This window comes from Misgurnus anguillicaudatus, unplaced genomic scaffold (assembly GCF_027580225.2).
Source record: "Misgurnus anguillicaudatus unplaced genomic scaffold, ASM2758022v2 HiC_scaffold_28, whole genome shotgun sequence".
NCBI lineage: Eukaryota > Metazoa > Chordata > Actinopteri > Cypriniformes > Cobitidae > Misgurnus > Misgurnus anguillicaudatus.
The window spans coordinates 7,231,014-7,248,838 of NW_027395278.1; the positions used below are offsets into that span (position 1 = coordinate 7,231,014).

General features: G+C 39.2%; 1 protein-coding gene across 1 annotated transcript in view; it reads right to left on the reverse strand.

Moving 5' to 3' along the window:
- Nucleotides 1-13,663: 13,663 nt before the first annotated feature.
- The window catches only part of LOC129442872 (SPARC-related modular calcium-binding protein 1-like), a 118,720-nt gene continuing 114,558 nt past the window's right edge, over nucleotides 13,664-17,825 (reverse strand). Inside the window, exons 16-18 of the mRNA XM_073864917.1 lie at nucleotides 15,165-16,329; nucleotides 14,271-14,480; nucleotides 13,664-14,187 (exon numbers count right to left, since the gene is read on the reverse strand). The gene's annotated coding sequence lies outside the window, so the exon portion shown is untranslated. The remainder of the gene's footprint in view (nucleotides 14,188-14,270; nucleotides 14,481-15,164; nucleotides 16,330-17,825) is intronic.

Below are 17,825 nucleotides of genomic sequence, written 5' to 3' on the forward strand. Positions count from 1 at the left end.
TATCTGCTCACTGAAGTATTGTCATCGCTTATAAAGCTCTGTGTGTGTTGCTGCAAATCCTTAGTTTCGAGCCAAGGGCTCTGCATCGACGAGGGACTGTGTCACGATACGTTGGGAGTCCCTGTCTAAGTGTGTGGCCACCAGGAATCCGTCCCAGTTAGGAGGATCCACTGAGTGTGTGTGAAACTACGTTCTCTCTCGGGGTTGAAGGTCTGGAGACTAAAGTCGTACCCCTGCCGTCTCCGGGTTGGTGAGTCGTATCCATAAGGCTGAAGTTACTTCCATTTTATACTTACCTGTGCATTCAAGCTACAAGCCCAGTGCAATTGCCCCTTGACAACTACCTGTATAACCAAACTACGAGCCCAGTGTATTTGCCCCTTGACACCTACCTGTATAACCAACCTACGAGCCCAGTGCATTTGCCCCTTGACACCTACCTGTATATCCAAGCTACGAGCCCAGTGTATTTGCTCCTTGACGCCTACCTGTATATCCAAGCTACGAGCCCAGTGTATTTACCCTTTGACCCCTACCTGTATATCCAAGCTACGAGCCCAGTGTATTGCCCCTTTACACTTACCTGTGCATCCAAGCTACGAGCCCAGTGCATAGTCCCTTTACACTTACCTGTGCATCCAAGCTACAAGCCCAGTGTATCGCCCCTTTATACTTACCTGTGCATCCAAGCTACGAGTCCAGTGCATTGCCCCTTTACACCTACCTGTGCATCCAAGCTACGAGCCCAGTGTATTGTCCCTTTACACTTACCTGTGCATCCAAGCTACGAGCCCAGTGCCTTGCCCGATTACGCTTACCTGTGCATCCAAGCTACGAGTTTGGTGCATTGCCCCTTTACACTTATCTGAGTATCCACGCTACGAGTTCAGTGTACTTATCTGGTTCTCATGTGTTATTGTTTGAAGTTGTGAACTGAGTAATACCTTCTATACTTACCTGTAGAAGTCCCCCTGACGTCTGGAAACGGAACGCTGGACCCTTTGTACTCTCCTAAACAGCCGAATACTCATCTGTGTGTTTTCTAGGCCGTTCTAGGCTGACCCTTGGGACCCCACCGATTCACTGGACGTCTCCGTATACGACCGCAGGATACGTATCTGTTGGACTAAACCACGCCAGGTACCCGCTCTCTCCCATACTTACCTTCATACTTACCTGTGTGCGTTCTTCCATCCAGGAGCCAGGAGTGGAGGAATTGGGCTGCAACGGCTGTGGACAAAAAGGAAGAGTTCGATTAGGAATACCCACTGCAAGTCACGGATGGACACGAGCTGAGAAAGCAGAGCGACTTACCCCCCTGTCCCCGTGAGAGTCTAGGTGACTCTGGAGATCCCGCTCTCCCTGGGCCGGAGATTTATAATTTTAGTGTCCCCTTTCCCCTGCCCTTTCTTTATTTTAAGTAATTTATTAAAGTTTGTTTTAAATTGATACTTACTCTCTCGTGTGTCTGGTCATTGGGATGCTTTTGGGACTTCCTCGAGGTGGAAACTAGGGAGGGTCGAGACTCACGACATCTGTGGTCCGCTCCGACCTGTGACATTTTAATACTGTTTTTTATGGTTTTGACATTGACATTGTGCATATCATTACTACTGACTGTTTTACTGTTATTGTAAGGTGTCCTTGAGTGTCATGTAAGGCACCTATGAATAAAATGTATTATTATTTATTATTATTATTATGTTTTTCCGCTTTTTGCGTGAACATGTCACATATTTCTGTTTAAGTGTCACTGTCACGTATTGGTTACTCAAGTGTTTTATCCTATTTTCAAACCATTGACACTTCGGTTTAGGGTTATATTTGGTGTTTGTGTTAGGATGTCACTTGAAGTATTGGTTTATACGTTTTTTTCATGATTTATTTTTTTATATTCTATAATTTTTAAAACATTGTCGTCTGGCATTAGGGTTAGAGTTGGGTTTTGGTAAGGATGCCATTTTATGTAAATCTAACCCTAAACCGAAGTGACAATGGTAAGAAAATAGGACAAAACAGTTGAGTAACAAACGTGACAGTGACACGTAAACAGAAATACGTAAAAAGGCGGAAAAACGTGTTAGCTTCACGGAACAGACTCACAAAATTACGTGACTATAGGTACGTAATTTCATGATACTGGGTTGCATATACCAGTATCTGCAGTATAATAATTTCCCCATCTATGTAAGGTTTGTGTATGATTCTGCAATTATATATAATGCATCTTACTTTGACGTCTGTTAAAAAGAAATGCTCCAATTTTAACCAATTACTGTATGTCCTACATTAGTTACACCATGCATAATCAATTTATGTTTAGGTATACTGTAGTAGGGAAAACTGTCAGGAATTCCAAACATATCTAATCTCAGTGTTATTATTTTAGTTATTTGGTTTACAAAAACATTTCAGACATGAAATTAGGTAAAACATTGCTGATAAAGGGAAAAGCGAACAGGAAAATATTTTATTGGTTAAAAGTAATGTACATCAAGTTGAACTTCCCTAACCAATCTACAAACAGGAAGTGTTCAAACTAGGTTCAGTGGTTGCTACAACGGAAGCCTGCAGCCTAGCAGCAACTACACTGCTTCAGAGATGATGAGAAATGATATGTAAACATGTAAACATAGCTTTTTACACCTTATGTTGCATCCTTGGTAAATGTAACATGCTACTTGCATCATGTTTTACAGTTTTTAAGAATTAAAGACTACTGAAAAAGTCTCATAATTGAATTACCTATATGAGATTACGACTAATTTAAGATTTCAATGTATGTTTTTGCAGAATGATCTTTATATTATATCTATTTTTCCACAGAGTGGGTCACATACACTTTATGTTCATGTTTAGTGCATACAGTTCGACTTCTACCCACTCCTTTTCGAGCAATCGAGGGTTTTATGCTGTAAGATGATTCATACTTGCTGTATTGTCAATTTATGTTTTTCTTTGTGATGTGTCATATATATTGCTCAAAACAAACAATAAATAAGTAAATATTTCTTTTTAAATAACTACATGTGCCTGGTGTTATTTTTATCTCTATGAACAGACAACAGTGGGCCAGGACACAAGTGGATATTGCAAAATGGAAATGGCATCTCATATAATTTCAACATCATTAAATTTAATTTTACACCTACAGCAACTGCTCCATATACAGTTAAAGTTTCCATTAGGTCACAAAAGTATCATGTGACTCTCTGTTTCATGATAGGCGATTGCGATGAGACAGTCTCAAGTCTGTGTGCCACTACAACCCTTACATTATTTGGTTCCAGTGCCATCTGCTGGATCAATCACGTTCGTGTTGATTTTTTGTCATCTGTTTCTGAAATTCTGGCCGTCCAATCTACATTATACACTCACATTCACAGGGTGGGTAAATTTGCACAGTAAGGGTTTTTAGTGTATTATTATTATTTTTTTTTATTAGCATTACACTAAGTATTGTAATATTTGAGTGTATTTTAAATATTAAATTAAATAATAACCTAAAAAATACATGGATTTACGAAACAAACCTTGCATTTTTTACTTTTTTAATTATTATTATTTAATACACACCACAGGGACCCCAAATCTCATGAGAATTCGTACATATTTATGAGTTGGCTAATTCGTATTAACTCATATGACCACATTTGTACGTTTTGGTACGATTTGCCTTGACCCCTGTGACGTTGAGGTTAGGTGCGGGGTTAGGGGTTCGGTTTCGTTGTTGTTTTTTTCATGAGAATCTTATGATTTTGCACGATAAACTTCATATGAATTGATAGGAATTAGCCAACTTGTAAAATATGTACGATTTCTCGTGAGATCAGGCTGGGCACCCAGAACATGGCAGGTAAAAGAAGTGATTTCTATCAGTATCATATTTTTCTAAAACCAATAGCAGTGCAGTGTATGTGATTCACTGTGCTCACTCACTGCACAGAAATACACCGCATTGTCATCAGGCTGCACCTTTAACACTGTGAAGGATCGCTTATATCAGCAACACTTTAATTGGCTGAGTATTTACCCACAGAAAATTCACCAATGTCTGGGTCTTTTTTGGGCATTGTGAATGCAATGAGTTTCATTGCCTCTCCCTGCCTTTGCCGGAAATAGTAGATTAGGCTGCACCCTTAGAATGACTGGATTCTATATTTGCAGATTCCCCCTGTGGAACCCATAGATTCCCCCTCACTGGCTCCTGCAAAATAATTACAAAGAATCAAACCAAATATATGATAGAAGTTGATTATCTTATCTTAATTATGTTGCAGAGTTATCAGTTTATTGATTATAAGTGTAATCATTTTGAGTTTCTAGCAGGGGCGTAGCCACAAGGGGGCCTGGCTGGGCCTTGGCCCCTTTATTTACATGTCCGGCCCCCTCAGATTTCCAATTGCTTAAAATAAAATAAGAAAATGTTAATTTCTTAGTCTGATTGATAGATTGACCAATCAAAATGATGCAGGGTAAAATGCAGCTATTTTCAAACTTGATTGGATTAGCTCATGTCACGCGTTGTTGTGCGTAACTTACGCTGTCATCTTCGCATGAGAGTTCATTACAGTTTTTTACAATCACTTTGCTACTATTTTCAGAACATTGATGTCATTTTTCACAACTCTAGACACAAAACTCACAACCAAAGATCAAAATGCACATTTTTCAAAACTCTTAACTCTTTTCTCAATTGCTTGGATACAATACACATAAAACTTGGATCATTTGCTCATTCAACCAAAATCACATGTTCAATATGACACAACTTAACATCAAAGTACTACTGTTTCAAAAGGCTATTCACACATCACATTTCAAATAAGTGTCTATTCATTTTCTTACAATGATCTAACTATCAATCAATACAACTGCCCAAAATGATAAGTAACTGTTGCATTATTCGTAATAGTTGTATGGAAACAGACAAAGAATCTTCCATGTTTACTGAAAATCATGAAAGTTTCAAGATAATGAGGTTCATTGTAACCAATAAGCATGGAGCATGAACCAATTATCACTGTACTGTATAGATGCAGGCCCTTGTAATTGCTTGTCCAATTCTGCCAACTTGTTACTGATGATTGAGTGCAGATTGTGAAATGATGTGACCTATGTTGTGATTGTACTGTAGTGTTTTCATCAATACATTACAAACTTTGTTCAATGATTCCAATGTGTCTGTCGTATTCTCTCTACTACTGCAGAACTTTTACAGATATGTATTTGCTCTACATGTACCATAATGAAATCTGTATCACCAATTTTGTTCTACAATACTTAATGATTGTACAAACAATGACTTAGTGAAACTATCAGTTGCTTGTGTGTGGGTGATCTATAGTTATGTTTCCATGGTATTTCACAGTAAATTTGTGTTTTGAAACAATGATTGTGCAAGTGCAAGATGTCTTTAAAGATGTGAATGCACAATGCAGTGTTTTGAACACTAGACAGCCTGTGTTACAAGTGATTACCGTTTTGAGTTTTGTATCTAGAGTTGTGAAAAATGACATCAAGGTTCTGAAAATAGTAGCAAAGTGATTGTAAAAAACTGTAATATTCGGTGACAATGTGCCATCTACTTCATATATATTTGTTGCCAGTGTTGGGGAAAGTTACTTTTAAAAGTAATGCATTACAATATTAAGTTACTCCCAATAAAAGTAACTAATTGCATTACTTAGTTACTTTTCATGGAAAGTAATGCTTACGTTACTTTTAGTTACTTTTGCGTTACTTTTTCTTGGCTAAAGCTTGATCTCTTTCAGGCCTTGCAGGTGTTTTTATGACTGAAAAGTTCTGCATTCAGAAATTGCATATTTCATCACAAAAATGTTTAGCTCTGGCCTGCCATCTCAGTTTCTGACTCAACCTGTTTCCACACAGGCACAGAGAGTGCATACGTTTAGTTTAATTCAGTACATATTTTTTAATCAAATTAATTAAACTAAAAAAGTAACTGGAGTTACTTTTTTGAAAAAGTAACTCAAATATTAATGTGTACATTTAAAAAGTAATGCGTTACTTTACTCGTTACTTCAGAAAAGTAATATTATTACGTAACTCAAGTTACTTGTAATGCGTTACCCCCAACACTGTTTGTTGCCCCCTCATTTTAGGATAGCACTCCCCAAAAATAAAATTCTGGCTACGCCCCTGGTCTCTAGCTAGACAAGAAATGCGAGAAATGGCTAAAGAGAGGAGTGTTTAATGGGGAGGCACAGGATGTGACATCATCATGTTCCTTTACAGTTTTATTATTCAACAGCAGTAAGAGGTTAATTATTTATTTTATTATTTAAAAATAAAAAAAATAATAATTAAAAATTGAATAAATAATAATTTCTAACTGACTTGACCAAGCTTCTGTTTCTGAATATTGAAATTCAATTGCTTACTTTGTAAGAAGTTCAAACCCAGATCTGTGCAGTTAAGACTGATATTTGTTGAAAAGAAAAAACTCTTTTTGTATAGAGGTATGGCTGTTTAATAAACAAAAATCTATTTCAGTTAAATGTAGCTTTTAATAACAGTAAACATTTTTTAATTTCTTTACATACTGTATAAAGTTGAATGTAAAGGGTTGAACTATTGCCGAATTGATGGATAATAATTATGTCTGTGTGCACCAATGAAAAAGTAAAACTTTATGGCTTGGTTTCACAGACAGGGCTTAGATTAAGACAGACTAATTATGTCACAGGGCTTACGAGTTTCACAGAGTGGGTATAGCTTCAGCTTGATATAAGGTAAGTATCACACTTTCACAGGGTCTTTCTCTGGGCTTACGAGTTTCACAGGGTGGGTATAGCTTTAGCTCGATACAAGGTAAGTATCACACTTTCACAGGGTCTTTCTCTGGGCTTACGAGTTTCACAGGGTGGGTATAGCTTTAGCTCGATACACGGTAAGTATCACACTTTCACAGGGTCTTTCTCTGGGCTTACGAGTTTCACAGGTTGGGTATAGCTTTAGCTCGATATGTGAGTAGGTATTGACAACAGTAGGAACAAAAACCATACGTAACCTATGCGCTTCGTTCGAGGGCGAGAAGAGGGAGAGCTTTTACCAGCGTCCGGCTGTGGCTTGTAGGGCCAACGTGGCCGATGGCACCTCGGTGACTGTCTGTCCTCCTGTACTAACACGTCCTCTTCCCTTTCTCCTGTGGACAGGCGAAGATCTAGACGGTGGGGTGAGCAGCTCAACACGCACCCCCACACACAAGGCACACACAGCAATCAGTTTTCATACAGCACTTTCAACATCTCCTCTGACGTTATGATTCCTCCCACAATGTTCTCCCAGTACCTCACTCGACGTATGCAGTCCACTTCCTCTGGGCTGGGGTTATATCGGGCAGTTGGAAAGTTGGTGTCCACCGTCTCGGTAGCTCCCGCTCGTTTCCACAGAGACCCTCCTAGCCTGGGCGACTACAGACAACAAAAGACACGGCACAACACTGCAAAGGCTTCAGGTGCACTCACGTCAAAACAGACTCACACACTGCACGACACACACTTCAGTGAATAATAAGGGCCGTACTCTTCACCTGGCTGGATCCGCCCTGAGGGAGACTTGAGTTCGCTGACCCGAGCGATGTCCTACCTAATCGTGATAGCTCCGCCACGCAACGCCAGCTCGGTCTCCAAGACTTCGGCTCGCCCACCCATCCCAACATACACTGTGGGGCCGCTAACAGCAGGTAACACTCCAATACTGTGATTTATATCCATCAAAAAGATGTATTTTACTTGGTACTCACGATCTCTGTGTCCTTAACTGTTCTTCCTTTCCGTTCCTCTCTCCTTAGGTGACCCACAGGATGTACCACAACAACGTTTACTTCGCCCAGACTTCAATGAAGCACACACATTTGGCATGTATCAACTTTCTCCAATGTTGCTTTTCTCACCCCTCTTTAAAATCTTTCTTCTCTTCTCCTTTCATTCGCAGAACGAATCCACACCGGTTTCAGCCTGTGTTTCCCCACACTCATATTTCAGCCCGTTGCTTCCTCGCAGCATTCCTTCCCAACACAACAACACAACAGCGCGCCTCTTCCTGTGTTTCCAATGCTCCTTTAATACTCCTGTCTCTCATATGAATCACCCATTCAGCGATCGCCACGTCTTTCACACACCTGCGGTTGATTTCACTTGATTTGGGGGTTCCCGGGGATACCCGGAAGTGACGGTGTTTGGAAAACTCGGTCCGGGGGAACCTTTTCTCTCACTTTTGGTTCCGCCCTAAAAAGTCACTCCGTGACAATTAACTTAATTAAGCTTTTGTTTTGAGACAAAACAATGGCACTGATATACCCATCTTAAGATATGCAGTAGAAATTTAAGCAAAATCTAAAGATAAGCACAGTTGTGGCTGGAAGGGGTACAGCTACAGTCAAAATCTTGTGTGCAGTTTTCAACCTAATCCTACCCCAAACCTAAACTTACATCGAACATTTCACAGGATTTGTCAAGTACACCAGTCTGCAGATTGAGGCGGCCCTAATTTTGGGGCGGTGCTACACATGTCGCCCTGCCCACAAGTCTTTTCATTGTTTTTTTAAATGCTAAATGAGATCCCTGTGCTTTAAAAAGTGAATCCTATGGGTAGCCTACTGTTAGCATATTTATAATGACGCATGGCTTTTGCTTGCACAGGTCTATCTCACACATCCAAACTTATTTTCATTAAATGATCAATTTAACAGAAAAGTAATGTTACTGCATCTAAAAAATGTGATATGCCAGGTTTGGTTTGGCAACATTTGGTTGCTTGTCAGTAGCATGGTTATAGTACATTGCGGTTAAAGTGACAGCTAAAATACATTGGCCTATATGTAATTTCAAAGGGACATTACACTTTTTAAAAAAATATATGATCATTTTCCAGCTCCCTTAGAGTTAAACATTTGATTATTACCATTTTGGAATCCATTCAGCTGATCTCCGGGTCTGGTGCTAGCACTTTTAGCTTAGCACAACCCAGTGAATCTGATTAGACCATTGGCATCGTGGTAAAAAAACAACCAAAGAGTTTCAATATTTTCCCTATTTAAATCTTGACTCTTCTGTAGTTACATTGTGTACTAAGACAGACGGAAAATTAAAAGTTGAGATTTTCTAGGCCGATATGGCTAGGAACTATACTCTCAAACTGGTGTAATAATCAGTGACTTTGCTGATTGGTAGTGATATTACGCACTGCCCGAAAATATTCCCCTGCTTTTGAAAGTAACCAAGGGGACTATTTTCGGGCATTGCGTAATATCACTACGCCTGCTGCAGCCATGTTACATCAGCAAATTCACTGAGTAAAGTATTTTGTGCATATTAAAAACAAAAAAATGGCACTGATATATGTTGAGATATGTCAGTACAAGGTGTTTTTAAATGGAGGCATCTCAAACATGGATTTTGGGACTAGGATAAGCCATGTCTGGAAAACCGCCCTATGTACACAACTACTAAAATGTATTATCATGTTTTTAAAGTGCTCATAGGACCCTGCAAGAATTGTGGATTTGTGAGGACTATTTTAATCATTAAAATACCATTTCATCTTTGATATTTTATCTCTAATATTTAATACATTATTGGATGCATTAGACAGGCCCATTATCAAAACAGTGATTTGGGACAAAGGATCGCTTAAATTTGTTTACAATTTATTTTAGGTTTTTGTACAGCAGTGCAGTGAGTGTGACTCACTGTGCTCACTCACTACACAGAAATACACTGCATTGTCATCAGGCTGCACCTTCAACACTGTGAAGGATCCCTTATCAGCAACAGTTTTACTGGCTGAGTATTTCTCCTTAGGAACTTCACCAAAGTCTAGATTGTTAGTGGGCATTGTGAATACAATCAGTTTCATTGACTCTCCCTGCCGTTGACGGAACCAATACATGTAGATATAGCCTGCTCCCAAAGTATGACTGCAATTCAAATTTGCAGATCCCCCCTGTGGAACCCATAGTATTTTTGGCTCCTGTGTAACATCACTAGCGCCTGCAAAAAATGACAAAAAATAAACTGACTTTTGGATAAATGGAAATTGGTTTTAAATTAAAAATAATAATAATACAAATTAAATTAAACAATTAAAATAGCATCAGAGACTCTTACCTAAAGTACTTGGCAGAAATATAAGTTTAATAAGTAGAATAAACATATTGATTCTATAGACTAAAATGACATTTGATATAAACAGAAGAAAATCTTGTGGTTTTAATAAAAGACAGGGGAGGCACAGGAAATGACATCATGATGACAGCATTGTGTTACAATCTAACATGATGAAAGACTTATGAGAGATATTTCCTGAAGTAACTGAATTCAGCTTCTATTGCTGACATCTTGCAGTTAATAAAAATCAGATGTATTAAAATATTGGCGAAACATCAAACCCAAGGCCTGTGTGCAGGTGAGTAAGACATGATGGTTGTCAAACCAAAAGACTTTGTTGTTTTTCAAAACAATGTGCAAGAGAACTGCATTGTGGTTTAGTAAGTTGTGAGCATTTCATGTGCCTCACAGTCTACCTTAAATTCGACAAGATCGGGGCCCGGTTGCATAAAGCACCTTAAGTGTAATTTTCCCTTAAGGTCGCCCTTATGTTTCCCTTAAACTTAAGGGTGTTTCAAAAAAACCTTAAGTGTTACTTAAGGGTTTATTTAAGTGAAACGTCATAAGCACTTAAAATTTCCCTTAACGATCTATTTTTTTACTTAAGAATTCCCTTAAAACCCGTTAAGTGTTGTATAAAGCCCCTTAACTGTCATTTCCCTTAGTATTTTCTAAGGTTGGGAAATCTTTACCTTAAGAGTTTTACGAAAACAAATTTGATGACATGGCTGAGTTTATGGATCCTTTTGAAGATTTTAATGTGCCAAAGCGAATTTTTTGTGATAGGGAGAACCTGCTGGACTATCTTAACAACGAAAAGCTGTTAAGAGAATATCGATTTGATCGTTGCGCAATCTATGAGATCGCTAACAAACTGTTAGATGACCTTGACCGTGTCACCCAGCACAACCACTCACTACCACCAGTGTTACAGCTGCTTATAGCACTTCGTTTTTTTGCATCTGGGAGTTTCCAGTCAGTAGTCGGAGATGTTTTTCACATTCATAAATCGTCTGTGAGCAGAGTTGCTCATCGGGTTGCAGGTCCCCTTTGCCATCATTTAAACCAAACCGTGACGTTTCCATCTCGTCACGAACAGGATGCAATTCAAACCTCATTTTTTTGTAAAGCAGGGTTTCCACGAATAATTGGTATAATTGACGGCACACATGTCAGAATTCAGGCACCCCGCACGCATGAAGATCAATACGTGAACAGAAAAAATTACCATTCAATTAATGTGCAGTTAGTGTGTGACCACCTGTCCAGAATCACAAATGTCGTTGCTTCGTGGCCTGGGAGTACACATGACTCCAGGATTTTGGCAGAGAGCAAGATCGGGAGAGATTTTGAGGCTGGAATCCACAGTGGCCTGTTGCTCGGGGACAGTGGTTACCCCTGCCGACCATGGCTTATGACGCCCTTCATGGACCCTCTTAATGCTGCACAGGTATATTAACAGTCAACTTAGATGACATAAGCTGATTACAAATATTTTTAATCCTATATAACTTAAAAAAGTTAAATATTGCTTAACTTTAAAATAATGTGAACAATATGTAATTGATTTCTTTCATATAGTGCATTAAAATATGTTGTGACTTGCTAAAACTAGGAGAAACTATTTTTTTTACACCTGTAGGAAAGATACAACATAGCTGTGACACACACAAGGTCTGCAATTGAGAGGACGACCGGGCAGCTTAAACGCAGATTTCACTGTCTCCACAGCGAGCTGCGCGTTGAGCCTTCAAGGGCTTGTAAAATTATTGTGGCCTGTGTTGTTCTTTTTAACATGTCAAAATTGTATTCTGCCTTGGAAGAGGAGGATTAAGCAGAGGGGCATGAAGCAGAAGAGCCCCATGAAGCAATTTTGCAACAAGACTTCCAGCAGGCTGGATTTGCTGTCAGCGACGCAATTGTGAATGCGTTCTTTAATTAGTGTGATAGCCAAGTAGTTAAGGTAAAAAATAAAATGTAGGCCAATTAATAGCAAGAGTAATAATTAGAAGTTATTATAATAAGAATAATTAGAAGAATTAGAATCATTATTAGAAGTATTAAAGACACACTATGCAGTTATTTTACCTTAATATAACAGCTTCAAAGTTATTTCAGTGGTAAACAAAGTCATAGTAGGGCGAATCATCCTCCTGTTGAAGCTCGGGGAGGATCCGCTAGCAAAACCACCAATGCAAGCTTGGGAGAACCGCCCCTGACAAATCTCGCGAGAATCACGACTTGCTTTACGGCAACGACGTCACACATGTTAGGCTTGTTCGACTTCATGTGGCGCTGCAAGAACCGACCTTACGCGGTAACAAACGCTGTAAAATCTAATACATTTTAAAGTGCGTTTTTTTGAGTGCGGTAACAAACGCTTTAAAGGCTAATACATTTTAATGTGTTTTTTTTTTCTTACCTGTTTTTTGGACTCCCTGTTGTGAAGGCTTATTTCTTTTTTTGCCACCACAGATATATTTTCATATTTTTTTATTACTTCCTGAACAGTCCTTTTTACCCCCAGATTCCGTGCGTTGATTTTCTCAGTTATTTCTTCCCACTGTTTATGTTTTTTGGCAGCAGTTACGATGGGATTGAACTTGCTTTTTATAATTGTCTTTCTTTTACCATATTCCTCAAGAAGTATACACTTTTCCTCCTCTGTCCAATTTGCCTTTCTTTTTTTGTTTTCCTTATCCATTTCTTTATTCATTTTATCCGTTATCCTCTCTAAAGCTGCCACTCGGTTTATGTATTGAGTAGAGTCTCCATGGCAACAGTAGTATTTTATAATGGCAAACCTGGGTCGCTGTCGTGAAACACTTAACGTTTTCCCTTACCTAAGAGAACCGTTTAAGGGAATTTAACCTCTTAGCGTTCCTGCAAATTTTGCCAAAAACGCCTAAAAAAGGCCTACCCAAATTAAATTGCATACTGTTCTTGAACCATTTGGAGTATATGCATGGTTTTGGTCTCTTATGAAAGGGGACACTTTGAGGTTTGTTCCTGAACTGTCAAAATCACTGTATGTCTTACTGGTATTGAGTAATAGAACTTTGAACACACTAAAAAAGTAGGGAAAATTTTCCGCCTAAATTTTTTTTTGTAAAAAGATGCCTGCAGATAACTACAGCTGGAAGGTATTAGCTGGAAAACACAATGGGATCACAGCATGAAGCCTTATCAAACCAAGTTTCAAATTTGATAACAATACCTTGGATAATGAGTGTTTTACACATGTTTATTTAAGTTTATGTCTAGGCGCTCCCCCAAAAAAGCCACTTGGAGACTCCAAATGACCCTTTGTAACAAGAGACACATAACATGCTGCTATTCTTGAATGCTTTACTCTACAGTCATAATTTTGGGCTCTAATGAAAGGTTACACTTAGAGCTACTATATAACCTATCCAAATTCACTCTCAGTAATTGCTGATACATAGTAACTGAAGTATAAACACATTATAGTGTTTTTTTTTCAATTCTTGAAACCAAACGTTCTACAAATAAAGAGACAAAACAACTGCTATGTATTAAAACAATTTAATATTAGAACTCACACACTATATCTATCTCAAACTATTTACAAATTCAAAGAAAATAGGGGGGCACATCTACAAAAAAATATATACATGTATATCACACCTAACACCTATCAAAGGTTTTTAGCAACATGCCAAAAAAAAGCACAAAGGCACATCACAAGAGGATCACTTTACTAATGTCTTTGCATGGCAGTGTCTGCACTTCAGACGACCTGCAGTGCTGTGTCCACTGATATGCACAGGTTTGTGATGTGCAGTGCTTGGAGTATTGATGGAGCTGGTGTGCCAGCTGCTGCTGCCAGCTCCTCCACTAATGTCTCCCTAAAGGCCTTCTGGTGCATGGGTACCTGTCCTTTTCCTTTTGTGATGTCCTTGTAGAAAAGGAAGGCATTCACAACGGCAATGTCCATGAAGTGATAAAAAAAGTCTTATACCACTTCTGGGTCTTGTGGATGACTTTATAATAACTGATCAGGGCATCAGATAGGTCGACTCCACCCATGCACCTGTTTGGACATAAGAAAACAACATTGAGACATTTTATTTCATTTCAAATAGCATAAAAGATTGTTGATTATATAACTCATACCGGTTGTACTACTTCACTGCTGGTGGAATAGAGATGTCCTTCAACCACCAACTCCCCCTCCCCCGTGCTCTGCCTCTTGGTGTTTTGCTGGCAGAACCTCTCTGGGAAGGTGGAGGATGGGGCTCCTCTCCTGATGAGGTGCTGTCATTCTGTCCCTCAGTATGTTTTTTTGGCTTCCAGACTTCATCAGATTCACTTTCAGAGGATGGTCTGTGATATAAAAAAATAAAGAAATAAGTAATTTGCAAAACATTTACACATTGTTTCTGTATCCACACGCATATAAACAGAAACACATGCACACACACAACCAGGATTATTCCATTCATGAGAACACAAACAAACACACACACACACAGACACACCTGTGCTTGACCCCACATAAACATTCTTACACGAGCACACACACACCTGAGCCCACAAAAACAAACATAATATAATAACCACTTACTTGTGGAGAGTTACGTCTCCACCATCCAAACACGAGCGCAAACAAACACACACACACACACACACACACACACACACACACACACACACACACACACCTGTGCTTGAGCTCACAGAAACAAACATAATAATAAAACACTTGTCGAGAGTTACATCTCCACCATCCAAGCACGAGCACACAAACAAACGAGCGCACAGACACCTGTTTTTGAGCTCACAAAAACAACCATAACATCATAATAAAACACTTACTTGTCGAGAGTTACGTCTCCATCATCCAAGCACGAGCGCACAAACAAACACACACACACACACACACACACACACACACACACACACACACACACACACACACACACACACATACATACACATATATATACATACACACACACCTGTGCTTGAGCTCACAATAACAAACATAATATAATAAAACTCACTTACTTGTCGAGAGTTACGTCTCCGCCTTCCAAAAACATCTCCTCTGCTACAGACTAGAGGCAATGGATGAAACGTCGCTGTCTTCACCAGAAATAGCGTCATCCGACTCATCACTATCACGACGAGTACACTGATCGATAACTTCTTGAAGTAAGAAGTGTGTTTTTGCAGTTCCCTTTGCCATTTTTCCACTATTACGTTCTTTCACTCGTAAAGTCGCTCAACGCTGCCTTTACGCACGGGCGCATGAATCCGTATGGTGAGTTTGCGCAGGAGTCTCAAGTGTGACCAGATGAATCGTCCCACTAAAGTTGCATATTATTCTTTACAGAAACTCATTGGCTATCAGACCAGACAGTCATTTCCATCATCCATTGCAACTGGATCGATTTACTGTCAATCAAAGAGAGGGAGGTACCGTTCTTCACATAGGGGCTCATTGGCTATTCACACCTTTCCGACACCCTTATCATTGACCGATTGGCTCAAATGACCCGTCAATCAAAAGGTCAGGGGTCCGCGGCCATTTTAGCATCGTATTTTAGTTCATAGCCGTTTCTCAATATGCGTTCTTGTCTGTACTTGCGTTCTTGTGGACTTGTGAAACGTCATCAGTCGCGGCCCAAGTACTGTTCCAATTCAAAGTTCGCATCAAGCCCAAGTTCACATAAAATCCCCGGATGTGTTCTTGATCCGCCCATTTTATCGAGGATGCATCAGAGGAGACTTGTGTGGACTTATGACAGCGAAGTTTCCCAGAATGCATTTCGCGTCAGGAGTTCGTTCTTCCGAGTCTGAACTTGCAAGTTTGAACTACGAAGGACACAAGTCCGAGTTTGGCGTACTTGGTATTGAGAAACGGCTCATGGCTGTTTCTCAATATGCGTTCTTCAGCGATCTTGCGTCCTCGTGTCCTCGCTCTACGTCATCATTAACGGTCGAAGTTCATTCCAATTCTCAAGAACGCAAGGACAGAGGACGCATGAAAATACCCGGATGTGTTCTTGATATCGAGGATGCATCGAGTGCAGACTTGCTGAAATCGCTTTACGCCCCAGAAGTCATTGCGGCAAAACTTCCAAGTTCGTTCTTCCAAGGTCGCCTGGCAAGACCGATCTTCACGAGGACGCAAGACCGTTCTTTGCGTTCTTGGAATTGAGAAACAGCCCTTGTTTACGAATGAAATGGAGGTAGACCGTATAATGCGTCGAAGTTGTGATAGCATATCAAATTAGCTGACAGCGCTATTACTACATTCCGTGGATGAATATTGATATATAAATGTGTTTTGGACTACATACTTCGCTGAATTGGATTGTATGGACCCTTGGCAGTGTAACCAAACCGTTTTTGTTGGAATGTAGTGGATCAGTGAACTAACAGAAGGCTTCAAGGGTGAGTTTATTCCAGTTTGTGTTTGTTTATTTGGCTGTGGGTGGTCTGACAAAGCCACAGATTGTACCCGCTGTGTTGATTGTAAATCAAAATGGTTTACATCATTCGAATCACAGGAATCTCAGCTTTCCAGAGATATATAATATGTTTAACTTCGTTTTTCGTTGAGTTTTGGAATACCTCTTAAACCCCCAATAGCCCGTGGACGAGCCGTAAACATAATAAACATTTGAATTTAACTAAGGCCTAGTTCTGCTTTAGCTAAGCCTTGTTTTTGAAAATAGGCCTATATCTATGAAAGACTCCCTAAAACAACACTGTAAAAATCAGATATAATCAGTTTGAATTTACAAGTCATTTTAGAACAAATCATTAAAATAATGATTTTGACAAGTTGCAAAATAAAGCTGAAATATGTTTAACTAATTATTCACTGTAATAAAAGGTGCTGTATTACATGAAATATTACTTACTGAGCAAAACTCCAGGGCTGAAATAACCCATCTTCAGTTCCCGCCGTAACCCTGACTGGAAACTCCTTTTAGCGCCAGGGAAAATGTGCATTTGCGCGCATGTGCAAAGAACCAACCTAATTTTTTTAAACCGAATTTAATTAATTGACATGACTTGGATTTAAAACACGTGTAATTTGCATAAAACATATTAATATATATTAATTAAAATTAAAAAACTTAAATTGAATAGTTAAAACTAGCTAAGTTGCATTATGCTTCATTTACAGTTGAAAGAAAAAGTATGTGAACCCTTTGGGCTTACTTGGATTTCTTCATAAATTGGTCATAAAATGTGTTCTGATCTTCATCTAAGTCACAACAATAGAGAAACACAGTCTGCTTAAACTAATAACGCACAAACATTATACGTTTTCGTGTTTTTATTGAACACAACATGTAAACATTCATAGTGCAGGGTGGAAAAAGTATGTGAACCCCTAGGCTAATGACTTCTCCAAGAGCTAATTGGAGCCAGGAGTCAGCCAACCTGGGGTCCAATCAATGTGATGAGATTGGATGTGTTGATTAAAGCTGCCCTGTCCAAAAAAAGACACACCAGTTTTGAGTTTGCTGTTCTGAAGAAGCATTGTCTGATGTGAACCATGCCTCACACAATGCTAACATTTTTGTTGACAAATCTACAATAAGGAAAACATTAAACAAGAATGGACTTCATGGGAGGACACCACGGAGGAAGCCACTGCAGTCCAAAAAAAAACATTGCATCACGTTTGAAGTTTGCAAAAGAGCACCT